Source organism: Strix aluco, chromosome W (assembly GCF_031877795.1).
Source record: "Strix aluco isolate bStrAlu1 chromosome W, bStrAlu1.hap1, whole genome shotgun sequence".
Lineage (NCBI taxonomy): Eukaryota > Metazoa > Chordata > Aves > Strigiformes > Strigidae > Strix > Strix aluco.
Window position 1 is genome coordinate 13,201,544 of NC_133970.1, and position 20,553 is coordinate 13,222,096.

Consider the following 20,553-nt stretch of genomic DNA (forward strand, 5'->3'; position numbering starts at 1 on the left):
GGCAAGGCAAGCAGGGTGTCTGGCTTGCACAATAGGGTTTCCACTCAGTTTCCCCTGCAATCCAGGAGGAGATAGTCAGTGACCTACTACAGCACATAGACATACACAAGTCTATGGGATCGGACAGGATAGACCTGAGGGTGCTGAAGGAGCTGGCTGGGGTGCTCGCCAAGCCTCTTTCCATCATTTACCAGCAGTCCTGGCTGACCGGGGAGGTCCTGACAGATTGGAAATTGGCCAATGTGATGCCCATATATAAGAAGGGTCGGAGGGATGATCCAGGAAATTACAGGCCTGTCAGCTTGACATCGGTGCCCGGGAAGCTGATGGAGCAGATCATCCTGAGTATCATCATACAACACATGCGGGACAACCAGATGATCAGGCCCAGTCAGCATGGGTTTATGAAAGGCAGGTCCTGCTTGACAAACCTGATCTCCTTCTATGACAGGGCAACCTGCTTATTGGATGAGGGAAAGGCTGTGGATGTTGTCTACCTTGACTTTAGTAAGGCCTTTGACACCATTTCCCACAGCATTCTCCTGGCAAAACTGGCTGCTCATGGCTTGGGTTGGCACACGCTTTGCTGGGTGAAAAACTGGCTGGATGGCCGGGCCCAAAGAGTTGTGGTGAACGGAGTTAAATCCGGTTGGCGGCCGGTCATGAGTGGTGTCCCCCAGGGCTTGGTTTTGGGGCCACTCCTGTTTAACATCTTTGTTGATGATCTAGACGAGGGGATCGAGTGCACCCTCAGTAAGTTTGCAGACGACACCAAGTTGGGTGGGAGTGTTGATCTGCTCGAGGGTAGGGAGGCTCTGCAGAGAGACCTGGACAGGCTGGAGTGATGGGCTAAGGCCAACTGTATGAGTTTCAATAAGACCACATGCAGAGTTCTGCACTTCAGCCACAACAACCCCCAGCAGCGCTACAGGCTTGGGGAGGAGTGGCTGGAGAGCTGCCAGTCAGAGAGGGACCTAGGGGTGTTGATTGACAGCCGGCTGAATATGAGCCAGCAGTGTTCCCAGGTGGCCAAGAAGGCCAATGGCATCCTGGCTTGTATCAGAAATAGCGTGGCCAGCAGGGACGGGGAAGTGATCTTGCCCCTGTACTTGGCACTGGTGAGGCCGCACCTCGATTACTGTGTTCAGTTTTGGGCCCCTCACTGCAAAAAGGACATTGAATTACTCGAGCGTGTCCAAAGAAGGGCAACGAAGCTGGTGAAGGGTCTGGAGCACATGTCGTACGAGGAGCGGCTGAGGGAACTGGGGTTGTTTAGTCTGGAGAAGAGGAGGCTGAGGGGAGACCTCATCACCCTCTACAACTACCTGAAAGGAGGGTGCAGAGAGCTGGGGATGAGTCTCTTTAACGAAGTAACAAGCAATAGGACAAGAGGGAATGGCCTCAAGTTGTGCCAGGGAAGATTTAGACTGGATTTTAGGAAGCATTTCTTTACAGAATGGGTGGTTAGGCATTGGAATGGGCTGCCCAGGGAGGTGGTGGAGTCCCCATCCCTGGAGGTGTTTAAGAGTAGGGTTGACATAGCGCTTAAAGATTTGAGAAAGATCAGTGTTAGGTTAATGGTTGGACTAGATGATCTTCAAGGTCTTTTCCAACCTAGATGATTTGTGATTCTGTGATTCATGTCTCCCCCTTTGAGGCTTATCTAAGCAGTTTGTCAATGCAACTTCAAGGGAGTGGAGGGTGCATCCTTCAATACACTCCCGCTTCCTTGGGTGACATTCCTTAGACTAATCCAAAGGCCACAGCTTGTCCTTGAGGTTTTCTGTGTTGATGAATGTTTGAGGCATTACTTCCTTCAGTTCCTTACACTAGGTCAGGCACATACATTGCCTGGCTGCCAGGTGGTGGTATTTTGTGTTGGATAATATGCAAATTCATATAGCACCTGAATGGAGACACAAAGAAATGCCACACATTGAAAAGACATCACTGAATAATGCATTAAACCAGAATGTCAAATCCTTGTGTTTTTTAAGACTCAGTGTATATCAGGGAATTTTTCAGAAGGCTTCTTGTTTTCACCAGGGGTATTTGTTCCAGGTCATAAGGTAATAAACAAGACACTGAAGTACCCTGCAACAAAACCCATGTATTAGAGAGTCAGTCTTCTTCCAATTTATTGCCTTCTATATCTTCCTATTCCCCATTTTCTTAGCAATGGGAGTTGCTCAGCTCCTTTCACTTGCTGAGAAGAGACGTTTATCCTTGATGTCTGTGCTTCCCTGGTCTTGAAAAATGTGTTGTACTATCCCATAGCAAAACAAAATTCACACTACCCTTCTGGTTTTAATGTACTTAGTGATTGGGTCCCCTTCTTTAGCCATCACTGGTGGTCTGGCTCAGACAGGGGGTACTTCTCTCTAGCTGGAGAGAGAGCTGTACCCTTAATCCTAGAGCATTGCTAAATGGAAAGTATCTCACATGGTTATGATTTAATAGCAATTTAAGATTTATTTGTGGTGTGAGGTAGATCAAAGGTTAAATTTTATCAGCACTTAATGGTTGATCAATTTAAAGATTAACAAAGTGATTTAGTAAAATATGTTATGATTAAAATAGTGACTTGATTACAGATTCAAGAATGACAAGATTCATACTAACTTATTACAAGGTATTCTAAATGAAAATATATATGTGTAGATATGTATAAACACACAAAACATACACACACACACAGACAGCATGGAAATATTTGGATATCCAGTGAAATATATAGACATCCACACTTGTGAAGGCAAATGTGCATATTCAAGCCCATAGATAGGTAAAGAGGTGGATGGAAGAGGCTAGTCTATAGTTAAAATTTCCCTATTCTTGAGTTTGGAGCAAATACACACAATGAATTGGTATTTCTCATCAGGCAATAATTAAGATTCGAGAATAAGTCTGAATTCACCCTGGCCTTCAGTTGGCTTTGTGGGCAGACAATCTTCAAACTTTGGGAAGTCTGAGCCTGAGAGGAATCCCAGCTCAGGGGAGATGCTGGTCACAGCCCGCTGAGATCCAGGATAGCTCAAAGGGTCTCACTTAGAATAGCTGTTTATAGGGTCCAAGACGATTGACTTTCGTCAGGTACTTTTCCATTTCAGCCCTACTCGGTGTTTTGCTGTTTAGGGATATCAATTAAACTCAGACACCAGAGTGAAAAGAGCAGGCATATTTTACTAGAAATAACTAAATAATATAACAGAATAATACAGAAAACATACAGTAAGAAAAGACAGAACAGTGCACTTAAACAAATAGGAAAATACAGGGTAATGCATCAAATCATTACTACCTGAGAGAGAGAGAATAGTGATTAAGAAAGATCCATCACCACTTGCATACGTTACCATCATCCAGACCCGCAGTCGCTGGGCAGCCCCGGTTACAGCAAGGATTTGCAGAGCCTGTCCTGGCAAGTGGGAAATCCTACGCGGTGCGTCCACCCATAGGTGAGGCTTCCAAAGTCGCTGTGAGTGGGTCCAGCCTTATATGCTAAAAGTCAGCAAGCCAGAATAGCTGGCACCTTTGTTTTGAGCGGAAATATCTGGTTTAAATCTCACATTAGATACCCCCAGAGCCTGGCCAGGGCTCAAGGAAGAAACTAAGGGAATTTCTCTGCTTATCTGATCGGATTATGCACAAGGTCCCACATCAGGCCTCGAGGACAAGCACCTGTCTCCATGACTCTGTTATTCTATTCATATACAAAGGAAGGGAAAGATACATTCAAGATAGCTACATCCTCCATGCATATTTCATTAGGGATTACATACTGAGTTAACAGTTTCGGTTCAGGGCCTGTTGCTCAGGCTTCAGCACTTCCACCTTTTACACCAGAATAGGTGGTTTGTTATAACTTAGTATAATACCTATTAGCACAATGGTTATCAGTTATAAAATATACAGGATTCATCTATAGGGCAACTCTGGCTTGGGCCTATTGTCTAAACCTTAGCACTTCACTCGGATGACAGAATATTTTGGCACCTTTTACCAGTTGTGCAAGCCCAAAACTTGCTAGACCTTGGAGTTCTGGTATCGTCCCCTTTGGGTGACAACCCAAGTGCAGATGTACTAGGCTATCAGGAGGTACTGATAGTTCCTATTGTTCTTAAGCGGTAAGAGAGGAGGGCAGAAATCAAGTGGGCTAAGGGGGTGCCTTAACGCTCTGGTGCACTGCCTTTCTCAAGCCATTTGAGTTGGCATGTGGTCCATTCCCAAGCAACAGGGGAAGCAGGAGTTGGAAGCGTTAAGGGAGTGCCTTTATGATCTGGTTCCATACCTTTCCCTATTCATCTTGGGTTGGCATGTGACCTAAGGGGGGAAATTGCACTAAGCACCAAGCGACCCAAGGGTGGGGGGGGTTGCACCACCACAGTGGACATACAGGGGTCTTGGTGAGTTGCATGTTCTTTTCACAGTGCAGGTTTTGGAATCGGAGCAGCCACTAGCAGCATATTCTTCTCTCAGCATTTTCTTATTCTAGTGAATGACAGTGGAGCATGTATCTTAACACATACTTAAAAGAAAAGGCTGCTCTGGTACAGAAGCCACATAATTTTGTCTTCAGAAGCGTTAGCCTGAAGCAAGTGTTAAGACATACAGGACAGAGGCAGAGCTTGGCTAATGTAAATCAGTGTAGCCCTTTATTCTGAAGGAAACACACTGATTGACTTCCATGCAAAAAGATCTCAGCCACTCACATTTTATTGCCTTCTGGAAAGAGAGGTGTTCCTCAGTATAAGTATACTATTCCTCAGGATAGATATAGTGTAACTCTGAACACTACACATGCTTAATAATTCTTTACTTTATTACTATGACATCTTATGAAGGCCACGTGCTGTCTTCGGCTGCTGTCAATTTATGTTTGTGTTTGTCAAGTGTCGGGGTCACCATTAGCCAGGGTCCTTATTTCTCCGTGTGGGAACAGAAACGACGCAACACCAATGTGATGATCAGGTCGTCCATCTTTTTTTTATTATTCCTTTTCTGGATACATTTATATTCTACTAAGTTCTGTACACGCACTCATCTATCTTCTAATAGGCTACAGGTCATCTACACGCGCTGTTCACGCGCCTCTACAAGCATTTGCATTGGTTAATTGCAATTAGCACGTAAAGCCCAAAACTTGCCAAAACTCCCTTATCTCATACCCTGTTTTGCTCAGACTTGTGTGCTTTTGCTGACCACAGGTGTTTCTCACTTATCTGCTATCTTGTGTGTTTTTGCCAGCCTTATTTTGCTGGCCTTGTCTTCGTCCTTGCATTCTTCTGTCTGCACTAACTTTCTCCCAGCGCGGCCCAGACTCCTACAGTCAACGATAACTTAGTTTACATTATTTGCAGTGGGAAGAAGAGAGAAATCTTGGAGCATCTCTAGTGCTTGCAGGTCTAAAGCAAACAAGCACTGTGGGGTTTAGCTCCTAGCTATATGTCTATGCATGTAGAAGGAACAATTTCAGCATTGACTGAATCTGTTTTGTAAGGCTGGAGGTTAGTACTGATTTGAATGGTATGCCCTTTATCACACAGCTTCAGAACCTCCTTTTAGGACTCACTGCAGGTTTGGACTGGCAGCTGAAAGAAAGATGACATTCGTACAGAAGAGTAGGGTGGGTTTGTGTAAGGAACTGAAGGAAGAAATGCCTCAAACATTCATCAACACAGAAAACCTCAAGGACAAGCTGTGGCCTTTGGATTAGTCTAAGGAATGTCACCCAAGGAAGAAGAAGTGTATTGAAGGATGCACCCCTCACTCCCTTGCAGTTGCATTGACAAACTCCTTAAATAAGCCTCAAAGGGGGAGACATGGACTGAGTGGAAACTCTATTGTTCAAGCCAGACACCATGCTTGCCTTGCTAATGACTAATGGCATCTTCACCATTGAAGTGGTAACAAGAACTGATAACAGGTGATCATTTCTGGGATGACTGATAAGGTCTCTGGGAACAGAGCAAAAACCAAAGCTGGGAAAGGACCACCGACTCAACTGGAACCCATGCTCCACCTTTTTCCTCATCTCTCATGGAAATGAGTTCATGGAATACCTGCCCCTCCTCGTCTAGTATGCTAATCAGCTAATAAGATAAACTTAAAAGGGCAACAGAAACTTTGCTGTGTGTGCACCCACCACCCAGGATTGCCAGACCTGAGACAACGCTGGATCCAGGGGTGGTGATCTGGATTTCTTTGACTCTCTTTCTCTCCTTTCTTTTTCTTTCCTTTCCTTTCTTTTCTTTCTTATAGATTTATAAGAGACCACATTGCTTATTATCCTTTTCCAAGATTAAATTGTTTTCTACCGCAAGTAAAACATTTTAACTGGTTGTTTGGTGTCGTTTTGTTATATATTGAGAAACCGAGACCAAAAGTTTCCAACCCAATCAGAATTTATTATAATTTCAGCAAGCAAAGTTAGTGAGCAAAAATCAGCGCTGGGCAGCCGGGGAGTCTCCGCTCCATCAACGGCGGCCCTCTTCCCTTTTTACAGTCCCTTTTTATATACAGTCTTCTTCCCGGTTGACGTAGTTTCTTTCGATATGCTCTGCGCATGTTCGTTTTGCTACTAGGGGGTCGCAGGGATGGAGGTTCTCAATCTTCCTTATTCGATCCTCTCAATATCTGGGTGGAGACTTGACCTGTGGGGGCTGATTAAGCAAGCCTAACGGCGTCTGGGTGGAGACCAGACCTGTGGGGGCTGATTAAGCAGGCCTAATGGCATCTGGGTGGAGACCAGACCTGTGGGGGCTGATTAAGCAGGCCAAACGACATCTGGGTGGAGACCAGACCTGTGGGGGCTGATTAAGCAGGCCTAACGGTATCTGGGTCTCACCCACCAAGAGGCCCCCAGCATATCCTGCCAAGCAAACAAGCACTTTATCCTGCTGACATTTTAGTGAACAAACCCACCCAATCTATCACAATCCCCCCTTTTCTATTTCTTAATTTTGTTCACTAAACCTTTTTAATTCTTGTTGACTCAAATTCAAGCTTTCTTCCATTTCCATATCTCCTCGGAGTGGTTCGTATTTAGCTCTAACAAGCATTAAGTGTGCAGCTTCCAAGCGACTTTTTACAATTGTAATTAGTTTGTTAAAAATGCATGGTCCAAAAGTTAATCCCAAAATAAGCAACAGCAGAGGGCCAGCTATAGTCGAAAGCAAAGTTGTTAGCCAAGGGGAATAATTGAACCAGGATTCATACCAGCTCTGTTGAGCCTCTCTTTCCCGTTTTCGTTGTTCTAACCTCTTTCGTAACTCAGTCATTGTATCAATTGTTACCCCTGTATGGTCTGCATAAGTACAACATTCTTCCTTGAGTGCTACACATAATCCTCCTTGTTGTAGTAATAAGAGATCTAATCCCCTTCTATTTTGCATTACTACCTCAGATAAGGATCTTAATGACTTTACCAATCCATCAATCGCTAGCTCGATTTTACCGAGATCTTCGTCTACTGTTACTCGGAGTGCCTTCATTTCTTTTTGATTGCTTACTAAGGAGGCGATTCCTGTTCCTGCGCCTATACCACTGATGGTGAGAAGAGTAGCGATGGTAAGGACAGTGATTGGTTCTCGTTTTACTAAATGATGTTCAGGGGTTATATGCTGATCATAAATATATTCGCTAGGATGGTAAGTAATACGTGGTATTATTGATACCTGAATGCAGTATTCACTGCTTTCGTTAAATGCAATAAGAGATATACACGGGGTGATCCCAATGTTTGAACATATCCATTTCGTATTAGCGGCGGGAATCAGCCACTGTGCAGGTCTCTCGTTTTTTGATATTTTTGCTCCACAGAGATGCATTTTATGGGTGGGGACCTTTCCAATGCATCTCCCTTTACCTGTTACTTGGGACAAAGTGAGTCCCTGTGTCTGGTCCTTTCCTTTTTTCCATATGCACCGTGCAGGGTTAGTTCCATTTACTCTTTTAGCTTTAGCAGTCATTCCTACAGCCTCATAAAAAGGTGGTCTAATATTATAACATAACCAACAGTCTTTCGTTAACTCAGGTTTGGTTTTGTTTAATATCCCATAACTAGCTTGCATAATTTTCCATAGAGTACTATATCCATATATATTGATTTCAGAGGTCAAATTAGTGGGTTGGGTATACTTTCTCTGGTAATTAGTGGTATTGTTTTTAACATTAATAGTAGAAATTGCCAGATTTGGTCCAATGGGTTCTGGGGTTTCATTAGGTGCAATTTCTTTCTTAATTGTTATAAGATTTCCCCGATCTGCTCCAGGTTCCCAATGTCTAATTCCCCAGGTTCTTCCCAGGATCCACCCTGGGTCTTCTGGTTTTTTTATATTAATATATATATATGAACATGTTCCTTTAGAGAGCATTTCTCCTGAGGGACCTTTCCAAGGTGGTGTACACCCAGCTGGACCAAATCCTACTTTAAGATACTGATCTGGTCCTCCTCCTGGAGCCCAATCAGAAGCGATAGTTTCACAGCCCCAATAGGCACAAAAATAATGGCCAGGGTAATTACAATATGGCTTCCCTCGGTTGGAACTAGGACACATGTAAAATCCTGTTAAATTCAAAATTTTACCACAGTGGTCTATTCCCGTTAGATCACACAATCCCACAATGAAGCTTGGAGCCCCTGGTACAGTTGATGTACGTAAGATTTTACCATCTAATCTGGTTAGGGACCATTTAAAAGGTTGGTGTGTTTCCAGTTCTGCAGTACAATAACTTAATTTTAACCATAACAATATTACAATTATGATATGCAAGGTTTGAGATGATGTTCCCCTGTATACCAGATTCCCTCTGCGTTGATTCCTGTGAAATGCAGACAGGGTTAAAAGTATGTTATTCACCCATTTTTCTTTACCAATCCCGTGGTAATTCTGCCAGCATCTCAGCAACGCTCCAGTTGGACGGCTCCTTCCTCCACAGTCGTCTTTCCCTCTGCCTCGCTCGTCGACTCGGGTGCTTCGAGCCACGAGGTGTACCATCTTCTCGGCAGCAAGGATGCTCTTCAGGAGGAAACACTCGCCGTCTAAGATCCTGTCTCGTAAAATAGGATCTCCAATTTGTATGTTTAATTTCAGGAACATCACAACGGACTTTACTGATGAGCTTACGACAGAGGCTCTCAGTGATTTCCGCTACAAAAGGCTTTGGTTCATTCAGGTGATAACAATAAAAATTTGGTTCAATTCCTTTTGTAAATATATCCCACCATTCTTTTGAGCCTGAGGTTAATTCTCCTTTAGATATTTTGCAGGTTAATGTCCAATTAGTGATTTCCCTTTGCGATTTATAACAGGAAATGCAAACCCCTCGGGGAGGGTATCCTTTAACACAATGAGTCCACCACCTTTCCTTGCATACCTTACAGGTATAACATACAAAGGGATGACAATTACAGTACTTATTTCCACACCTTATTCTAACATCATCATTACTTATAAGTCCATCATCTAAGTAATAAGGGTTAGGTAAATACTCAATCCTGTAAGGGTCCAAGTCCATTAAGTCCTCTGGAATTTTAATTTCAAGTCTCCAACCGGGCTGGTGATTTTCCACGAAGAGTTAGTGATAGGTCCTTTTATTAAGCGGGCATGGGTCCAACCTCGTTCAGCAGTTCGGACAGCAGTCTCTGTGGTAAGCAATACAAGGTAAGGTCCGTCCCATTGAGGGGTTAATGATGATTCCTTCCATGATTTAATTAATACCCAGTCTCCTGGCTGGATTTTATGAATAGCCAAGTCCAGAGGAGGTCTTTGCACCACCATTCCCTTTTTCCATAATTCATTTCGATATTTCATTAAGTTTATAATATAGGAGTTTAATTTCTGGTCTCTTACTCTAGGATGGTCTTGGGGTTCCTCTAAATCATAAGGCATTCCGTATAGCATCTCAAAAGGTGAAATCCCAAGATCAGCCCTTGGTCTAGTTCTCAAATTAAGTAGTGCGAGTGGTAAACACTTCACCCAGGATAACCGGGTTTCCATCATTAGTTTGGTGAGCTGTTTCTTAATTTCTGCATTCATCCTCTCTACTTTCCCCGAACTTTGGGGATGCCATGGTGTATGATGTTCCCATTTTGTTCCCATTGCTACCAAAACCTCCTGTATTATTTTAGACACAAAGTGGGGACCTCGATCTGAGTCAATAACTTCACTCATTCCATATCTTGGTATTATGTTTTCCAACAGTATTTTTACTACTGTGTGAGCAGTTGCTCTAACAGTGGGGAAAGCCTCTACAAAATGAGTTAGATGGTCTACTATCACTAGCAAATATTTATATCTTCCCACTTTTGGTAGCTCAGTAAAATCTATCTGAATGTTAGCAAATGGTCTGTGGGCAAGCTGTCTGCCACCCAGTGGTCTTTCTCTAACTTGGGTTTTATTAACCCTTTTGCAAATTAGGCAGTCTTCTACTACTCGTTTTGCCAAATTATATATTCCAATGCTCATATATTTAGTAGCAAATTGGTCTACTAATGCTTGTACTCCCCAATGAGTCTGATCGTGAAACCTTTGCAAAGTTTCTAATGCAAGTGTTTTTGGTAGAATAGTTCTCCCATCGGGGAGATTCCAATGTCCCCCCTGGTTTTCTTTTACGCCCATCTCCTTTAATTTAGCTTTCTCCTGCAGGGTGAAGCTATACAATCTGTATTTCTTTACCTCTGAGGTATCGTGGCTAAGAGTATCAACTGGGGTCCAGTCTTTTAGGGCTGCTCTTTTTGCTTCTCGGTCAGCTACATTGTTTCCCCTATTTCGGATATCCACTCCTTTTTGATGTCCCTTTAGATGTACCACTGCAATTCCTTTTGGACCCCGTAGAGCTTTTAATATCTGCACTATTAATTCCTGATGGATTATGTCCTTTCCCTGTGAATTTATTAATCCTCTTTCTTCCCATATTTTCCCAAAGGTATGCACTACTCCATATGCATACTTAGAGTCGGTAAATATAGTTCCTACTTTATTTCTTAGATATTCCAAAGCTCTTAGCACTGCATATAATTCACACGCCTGGGCTGACCAGGAATGATTTAATGGTCCTGATTCCAATACTTTGAGATTTGGTCCTTTAATAATTGCATATCCTGATTTTCTTTTCCCATTCACTACTCGTGACGAGCCATCCACAAATAATTTTTCTCCTTCTCCTAGTTCTTCCTCTTCCAAATCTGGTCTAATTTTAGTTTGACTTTCTATGGTTATGAAACAATCATGTATCAACTGTGAGTCCCAGGGTTCTCCGTACAGGAACTGGGCTGGATTCTGGAGGGTTGTGACTTCCAGGGATAGTTTTGGGGAATCAATCAATATTCCTTCATATTTTAAAAGCCTGGAATCTGTGACCCATTTTTCTGCCTTTTGTTGCAAGATGCCCCGAATGTTATGAGGCGATAAAACCCTTAATTCTCCATTAAAAGTTATTTTATTTGCTTCTTCTACCAGGAGTGCAGCTGCTACTACTGCTTGTAGGCAGGTGGGCCAACCCTTGCTAACCGGGTCTAGTAACTTAGACAGATATCCTACTGGTTTCTTTTTCCCTGCCCAGTCCTGGGTAAGGACTCCATAGGCAGTTCCCTCATCAGTATTAACAAAGAGGGAAAAGGGTCTTTTTAGGTCAGGTAAGCTTAGTACTGGGGCAGTTATAAGATCTTTTCGCAGTTGTTCCAAATGTAGTTCATCTTCCATAGTCCATTTTAGCAGGTTATCCTGGCTCAATTTATTATACAAAAATTTTACTTTGCTGCTATAATTTTCAATCCATTGTCTGCAATACCCGACCAGACCCAATAATTGTCTTATCTGCTTTTTATTTGTAGGAGGGGGTATTGACAATATCCCTTTTATTCGTTCGGGATCTATTCTCTTTTCTCCTTTTGATAAATAATGCCCCAGATATTTAACTTCTTCTTCCACAAATTGTAGCTTGGATCGTGATACCTTCAATCCCTTTAGAGCCAGGAAGTTTAATAATTTAATGCTTTCTTGCCTTACTATTGCTTCCTCCTTTCCTGCAATTAAAAGATCATCCACATACTGGATCAAGATGGTATTTTCATTTACCACATATTCTTGGAGAATTTTCTCCAATGCTTGCCCGAATAAATTCGGTGACTCGGTAAATCCTTGAGGTAAGACCGTCCACCTTAATTGCTGTCGACGGTGGGTTTCAGGATCTTCCCATTCAAAGGCAAAATAATTTCGGCTTTCCTCACTCAGGGGGCAAGCCCAGAAGGCATCTTTTAAATCAATTACACTATACCAGTGATTTTCTGGCCCTATCCTACTAAGCAAGGTATAAGGATTAGCCACTATGGGGAATCGAGTTACGGTTCTTTTGTTAATTTCCCTTAAATCATGCACTAATCTATAAGACCCATCTGATTTCTTTACGGGTAGGATGGGAGTGTTAAAGGGGGACATACATGGTTCTAAAAGGCCTTTTTCAAGTAACCTTTCAATCTCAGGCTTTAACCCCCACTTTCCTTCTGGTGGAATTGGATATTGTTTGATTCGTATAGGTACCTCCGGATTAATAATGGTTACTGAAAATGGAGGTATCTGTAACTTACCAATCGTTTCTGGGGTATACCATACCTCTGGGTTAACTTCCTTTTCATCTTCCACTCGAAGGGGGCATAATCTAATCTTTAGTTCTTTATTTTTTACTTCCAAATTAATTCCTAATTCTATTATTAGATCTCTACCCAATAAATTGTAATCAGCCTCAGGGACTAATAATAATGATCCCATCCCAAATTTGGAATGTGTTTCAAATACTATATTTTTGATAATGGGTACTTCAAAGGGTTCTCCCTTGGCTCCTATAACTTGGGCCGTTTCTGACGATACTTTACAGCCCTGGGGCATTATCTGGATAGTGGATCTTTCAGCCCCTGAATCTACCAGGAACTCGAATTCCTGTTGCTGGGGACCTACCTTAACTTTTATCAAGGGCTCCTTATGTTTTTGGGTCCCCAGCAAATAGAGCCCCTGACACCCCTAATCTTCCTTGAACATTCTTTCGTCCCGCAGCCGCTTCCTGCATTCCCTTTTTATGTGTCCTCAGGCACCACAATAGAAACAGGTGCCCTGTTCTCTTCGTCTTATCATTCCTTCAGTTTTTTCTGTCCTGAATCTGGGGTTTTCTTTTAGGAAATCCCCATATTTTCCTAGTGTACGAGGAGGTGTCTGATTCCTTGGGCCTTTTTGTCCCTCCCGGACAGCTGCCACCATCATCCTGACTTGCTTCTTATGATTTTCGTCATCCCTCCGGACGTACACTTTCTGAGCCTCTCGCAATAACTCATCTAACCCCCGGTCCTGCCAGTTGTCCATCTTTTCTAATTTTTTTCTTATGTCATCCCAAGATTTGGCTACAAATTGAGTTTTCAGCAATGCCTGTCCCACTTGGGTGTCCGGATCCAATCCTGAATACATCTGGAGGCTTTTTCTCAGCCTCTCTAACCAATCGGTGGGGCTTTCCTCTTTTTTCTGCCTCTCATTAAAGGCTTTGTTTATATTTTGCCCCCTGGGCACAGATTCTCGGATGCCTTGAATAATAATAGTCCTTAGGTCCTGCATATGAGTTCTGTGGTTTGGGTTTTGGTGGTCCCAATTTGGTCGCTGTATGGGCCATTTTTCATCTGCAAAAGGACCTTGTACATGCTGGGCATCCCATATTCTCATTCCGGCCCTTCTGATCATATTTCTTTCTTCTGCAGTAAATAGTATACTCAAAATAGACTGCATTTCATCCCAGGTATAGGTGTTAGGACCTAGGAATTGATCAATCCTTTCAGCAACCCCCAAAGGATCTTCTATCAAGTTTCCCATTTCTTTTTTGAATTCCCTAACATCCCCTGAGTTAAGGGGTATAGATACAAATCCTATCCCTGGTTGTGGTCCCCCCATTGGTGTCTCCCGGAGTGGATATAATTTTTGTTGTTTTGCCTGACTTCTAGTTGCCCTTCTGGAACTTCTGGGGGTGTCTGAGGAAGTTCCAGAGTCGCTCTCAGTTTCCTCAGGGGCTGAGGGTGGTGGATTGGCAATAGGTGGTGGGGGTGGTATATAAGGTGGGGGTAATAAGGGAACCTCTTCTTTGTCTCGTTTTTTCTTACCGTTTTTCCTACCCCCCTTTTCTTTTAGGGCAAACAGATAGCTTTTGGCTCCTGATCCCATCCACATGTTAGCATAATCACTCTCCTCCGGATTAACCGGTTCCTTAGAATTGACATATGTGTTTAGGGCCTCACATACCCAATTTTCAAAAGACCCAAAGATTGGCCAGCAGACATGTTCTTCCTTAATATTCTGACCTCCCCAAATTTCCATACAGAAATGGATCATTTTTGCTTTATTCTTTCCTTTGCTTTTTGAAAAATCCCTCCAATTTTTCAACATTAATCCTAAGGGACTATCAGGCGGGATAGGGGGCAACCGCACAGGGGGCCCTCCACCCATGGGACCAGGGGGCTTGCTTTTCCCCTGTCCCATCTTCCGAAGCGCACTCTTTCTCACTCACACACGTTCCCCTGGTTCGTGGCCCACGCCCTCGCGGGCTATGGGAACCGCACTACTGAGGGTCCGCACTCGCTTGGTTCCACTGGAACCACTCACATGCAACGCTTCAGGATCACCAACCCCAACCGAATGGATTTCCAAATATACTTACACGTCCTGTGTCTTCGTCCGGACTTTTTGTGCACAAAGATTACAGGGTCGACCGGTTCCTTTTGCTCACTACTTTAGATTTTGGGTTCGTCAGTGGAAAGTGTGGAGACTTTGGGAACAGCTAGGACCACCAAAGGATGGTGGGGCGCCTTCCCTGCTGCCCAAGTCCAGCCACTATATTTCCATCCGAGTCACGGCACCAAATTGTTATATATTGAGAAACCGAGACCAAAAGTTTCCAACCCAATCAGAATTTATTATAATTTCAGCAAGCAAAGTTAGTGAGCAAAAATCAGCGCTGGGCAGCCGGGGAGTCTCCGCTCCATCAACGGCGGCCCTCTTCCCTTTTTACAGTCCCTTTTTATATACAGTCTTCTTCCCGGTTGACGTAGTTTCTTTCGATATGCTCTGCGCATGTTCGTTTTGCTACTAGGGGGTCGCAGGGATGGAGGTTCTCAATCTTCCTTATTCGATCCTCTCAATATCTGGGTGGAGACCAGACCTGTGGGGGCTGATTAAGCAGGCCTAACGGCATCTGGGTGGAGACCAGACCTGTGGGGGCTGATTAAGCAGGCCAAACGACATCTGGGTGGAGACCAGACCTGTGGGGGCTGATTAAGCAGGCCTAACGGTATCTGGGTCTCACCCACCAAGAGGCCCCCAGCATATCCTGCCAAGCAAACAAGCACTTTATCCTGCTGACATTTTAGTGAACAAACCCACCCAATCTATCACAGTTTCACCTTAATTTAACCCTTAATTTTAATTTAATTTAATGTAACAGAACTGTTGCGATTCTCTGGGCTTCCAGTCCGGGTCGTGACAGTTTGTTTGTGGACCAACAAATTTTCCAAAACCCAAAAGTACAGAGTTCCATAAATCAAGTTTAAGTTTATGGACAATAGATTCTTTTTCTGGTTAAAGTTTATGAGCTTCTTAAAATAATCCTTAAACTCCAAGAAGTTTGGAGACCAAAGCCTGAAAAACACTATGTTTAGAACATTTACTACTTGCTGTAAAATTAATGTTTCTGTTGTGAACAACAGATAGCAGTGCCTTTATCCTTGATCTGTTAAGGAGTCTTCACTGCTAATGGTATGCTATATTATTTGAAGAGCAGTTAGACAGAGTACATCCAGAATTGGAGGGAATAGGAATGGGGGATGGGGAAGAAAGGAGTAAGTAATTGTTGAATTTCCTCTAACCTTTAGAAGAATATAGTGCAGAGAGTTTTTGTCCTTCTCTGAAAAATTATTATTTACTTGAAAGTAATTAATAAATTTAGAATTTATCATTATGCAGTTGTTGCATTACTTCATTATATTTTATTCTAGAATTTATTCAGGGTAATAAAAAGTGGACTTGTTCTTAAAACATGGCCTCAAAACACAATGTGTAGTGGCAGAGTTAGTATGCTGATTCTGATTTGTCATGACTGTAAAACAAAAATCTCATTTCCAGTCAAAAAGTGGGATAAATGTGAAAATTAATTTGAAAGCAGGATTTTCCATAGAGCTGTAGCTTGTTATCCAGTAGAAAGGGAATTTGCTGTCCCGTTGGCATTCAGTTCAGGGTGTTTTTAAATGTCATATAGATTGGATGAGTAGTGGCTGTATTTCAGAAATTAATTTCAGTGTTTGTGAGCAATAGTACTTGTTCCATGACATTGACTTTCAGTAGATCAAAAGCTATTTACTGTTATGTCATGTATTCCACAGTCTTGCCAACAGTAATGGAACCGACCTCTGAAAGAGTGAAAGATGTCTACGAGCAGAAGGTGGCCTCAAGCACCTTAGCTATTTTAATTTAGCCATAGTCCATAAGCTTTCTCTGTGCACTTATTACCTTGCTTTTCCTAAACTGTTCTCTTCCATATAGAGTAAGGTGTGTTTCATAGTTTTGCGTTATTATAGCCAGAGTGCAAATTAGATTGAGAACTTGGGTACGATTCTTGTAAGCTACACTGGAGTGGTATTGTTACACTGACAATGACAAAATCAAGAGCTTAGAGTGACACTCATTGTAAATTAGTCCTCACCAACTGGAATGTGATGTACGTTTCCTCTATTATGTAGAACAGGAGTTTCATATTCTCTAGTATCACCGTCAGAAGAAAAGCCACATTGTCAATGGTGCTGTGCATCGCAGGTCCTGCTAAAGTCAGTGAAGACTTTGGTGCACAGAATGTCCTAAACTGAGAACCAAAATTTAATTTTGGCAGATCTCCCATATTTCCTCTCAGGAAGCTCCAGCAGAAATAGAGCTGTACGCTTAGCCAGAGCATTCAATAAACCTGCAGAAGTGACACCTGGAGGGGGCCCAGACCTGTCTCTAGAGAGGATGGAGTCTGCAGCCCCTAACTACCATGCCTGACTTCTCTCTGCTCCCTGCCCCTTGGCACTTAAATTTTTGGCTGCATAATGGCCCAGCTCCGGCCAAAGGAGAGCAGAGTTACCCTCACAGCCCAGGGCTCCAGTTAGGGCACTTCCTTAAGAAGCTAGAGATAGTGGTACAAAGCCCTCAGGAGGGAGGAGGGAAATGAATCGGTCTCCCACTTCATGGCTGTTATATTTTACACTGAATTTGATGCTGTTAGTGTATATTCTGCTTCATACACAGGACTGGGTCCCCATTTGGACATAGGTATACTGAGTTTCCAGACCCTGCTCAGGCTTTAGGTCTGACAAGATCAGATTGGCCAGGATGGTGACATCAGGAGCACATACAGTAGCAGAACTTTAAATGTACAAAGCCTAACTTGTGCCAGCAGACCAAGTGGAAATGCAATTTGATCCTGCCCTCACTACTTATTAGAATCAATGATGGGTTGGCAAACTCAGTTAATTACTCAATTAAACAATGGCAGTAATTAATCCTGAGTAACTGTCCTAATTATTTCCCTAGCATCATCCACATTGTACTGTAATTATTATGGAAAATCTGGGGTGTAGATGAGAACAAGATTTAGGATTTGGCTGTTATGAGGTGATGCCAATAAAACAAATTTCTTCCTTTTCTTAAGTGGATAAAGAGCTCTCATATCAGAGGCTGGAACCGTAGATCTGCCCCTGCCTTTATAAAGTATGTGGAGTCACTTTAATCACTGTTGATAGAAGTCTTATCACTCCATCTCCATTTCCTGTCTACTTCCATATCTGCCACGGCAAATTAAAATAGTGCATTTTTGCCAATGAAATAATTTTTCCTCTGGAATATTAAAAAATTGCACTAACACAGTTTTAGGATTTTTTTTTTTCTCACCATTCAGCTATTATAACAGACAGGGTGAACTGGAGAACAAATAAATAATATAAGAAGGGATCTGGTGGTAAAATAGTAATATTGAATTCCTTGAAAGAACACTTGGACAGAATCTTTCCACCTACAAAGCACTATAGAGTGAAGTGGAGAGAGAGGGGTTTTAGGCTGTGCAGTAGTATTATTTTAAAACAAATAACAGAGCTATGCAGAACACCTAGAATTAGAATGATCAAAAAAAGCATGCCCTTCCATGACCCTCATGCTGTCCTGCTTGGGGTGTTCCTTTCACTGACATTCATGACCTTTAAAAAGGAAATAGATTAGCTTTCCTTCCTACTGTAGTCCCAGTGTCTTTATCACCTCTATGGAGGCCATAGAGATGGTCTGGTCTCTGCCCACCTCTTTGTTATCTTAAAGGGTAGCTGAGGGGTGCCTTCAGCCTTGGTTTTTCAAGCCAGCCTACTGACATGTTCCCACACCATTAGCAGTTAATGTATGGGAAAACAATTGCACCTTCTGAGTGTTGCAGGTGTAAAGCAACAGGTAAGTACCAGGTAAAATGTGTGCATGTGCTTGGAGAAGGGTGCAGGAAAAGAGGCTTATATGGGAGAGTTTTCATATAAAGTCTCCAAAACAGATTATTTTTTTAATGAATATCTAGTTTTACTTAAACATGGGGAGTATTGTTAGTCTTCATCAGGACCAATATTTTGCTTTTTGTGTTTATTTTGCTTTCAATTCTTTGTTTCACACAGTTCAAAACTCATAGCGAAACTGAAGGTTGCTGAAGTGGTAGGTATCATGTGTGATACAAGGAAATGATCACCTGCTTTGCGACTTATTTACTTATAGCAACTTATAATGATTTCTGAATATTGCTTAATAATCCTGCCTGCCCTGACTGTTCTGTGGAAGCTTACCAAGGACTACTGTGTTCATCAAAACAAAGCAGTTTTCTGTGGAAACTTACCAAGAATTACTATGTTCGGCAAAAATAAGAGACATGTCCTTGGAAAGCAGATGGGTTCTAACAAGTTTAGTCTTTGTAGTGGATAGATAGCCATATATGGGCGGTAGAAACTGATATACTGGTGCTTTTAGATAAGATAGAGGTGGTAAACCAGCGGGAACCACTCTTGTTCAAGAAATTGGCTAAGAGAATCTGCGCATGCTCCGAGGAAAAGTACAAGGTGAGAAAGACTGTGAGCCTTCCTCCAAAGACCCCCGAAGACGCCCCCCAGGAGGCAATGCGCAGGCGCAAAGAGAACATAAACTGCTGGCACCAGCCTTTTGAACTAACCCAGCCTTACTCATGCATATGTATGTTTGTGTTATGTAATGCAATGAATATGTATATCCACACTATAAGTTTTTGGTAAAATGTGCTGGGGGTGTGCAAGCTTTGTGGAGAAATCCCCTTGCACCCCAGCGTTGGAGTAAACATACCTGCTTTATAACTCTCTCTGAGTTGTAGAGTCTGTTTCTGCGAATCATGTGTTCCAGTAAGACATGCTATATCCTATAAGAACTGAAAGAAGAGGATTTCATCCGGAAATTGACAGAAATAGGAAAAATGTATCTGCTACTGAACACTTCTCTTGCTGTCCAGTTCCTTAAAATTAATTACCAGATTGTTACTGATTGTTACTGATTTGTTATTAATTTGAGTTGATGATTTTTGGTGATTTTGATAAGGAATGATTAGGACTAATCAATTAAATGGAATCTCACAAAAATATCAGTTTTTATAAAAGATAGTGGTGTAATGTTTTAAGTAGTCATAGAGATGTTGTATTCATTTTAAAGTAACCATACAATCAGTTACGCTGCTAGACGAGGTACCATTGTTTGACTGTCTGGTGAGGATAATTTATTGCCCTCTAGACCAGGTGTTTTGAGAGTTGTATTGTGAAAGGGCCTCGAGGCATGTTAAAATTGCAATGTGAGCCAAAGTCCTTGAGTCAAGGACATTGGGAGGGGGGGGTGTCTTTCTTTTGAGTCAGTAGTCCGTGGTGGTCACAAAAGCAGCCCCCCGACTCATTTCAGGACTCGGCTGTGCGTGACCAGAAAGATGTGGGAATAAGAAAATGAGTTACAGGAATTATCATGTTTATGTATGAGAACTTGATTAATATGTATTACTGTATCTGTCCTGGTTTAGCCAGGATAGGGTTAAGTTTCCCCAGCAGTGGGGGGGAAGCTCTAGCCGGGTTATTCATATATCATGCTGACGTCACATCCTGGCACGAGCGCGGGAAGAATCGGTGATCGCGTGGGTTGGCACAGCCGGTTCTCTCTCTGCTGTATCAGTATATACTTTGCTCTGTTCATTGTTATCACTGTTATTCTTATTGTTTGCTGTGTTGCTGTTGCTCTGTTGTATTAAACCTTTCCTTATCTCAGCCCCGGGGCTTTGTATTTCACTCCCTTTGTGGGGGAGGGGCAGCGGCTGGGTGGTCTCAGACCCCGGCAGGGGCTAAACCATCACAGTATCCTTTATAATCAGCATGCTACACGAGTTAGGTGTGTGTTGTTGGTGAGATGACTCCTCTGTGCACCCGGCCGTTAATAAAGGAGTGTCTGCTTATCTACATCAAATTGG

At 42.7% G+C, this 20,553-nt stretch overlaps 1 long non-coding RNA gene across 1 annotated transcript in view; it reads left to right on the top strand.

Annotated features, from left to right (window-relative positions):
- Nucleotides 1-20,351, top strand: part of LOC141917651 (uncharacterized) — a 124,858-nt gene extending 104,507 nt beyond the window's left edge. Inside the window, exon 2 of the long non-coding RNA XR_012621389.1 lies at nt 18,707-20,351. This is a non-coding gene — a long non-coding RNA (uncharacterized LOC141917651). The remainder of the gene's footprint in view (nt 1-18,706) is intronic.
- Nucleotides 20,352-20,553: the final 202 nt, after the last annotated feature.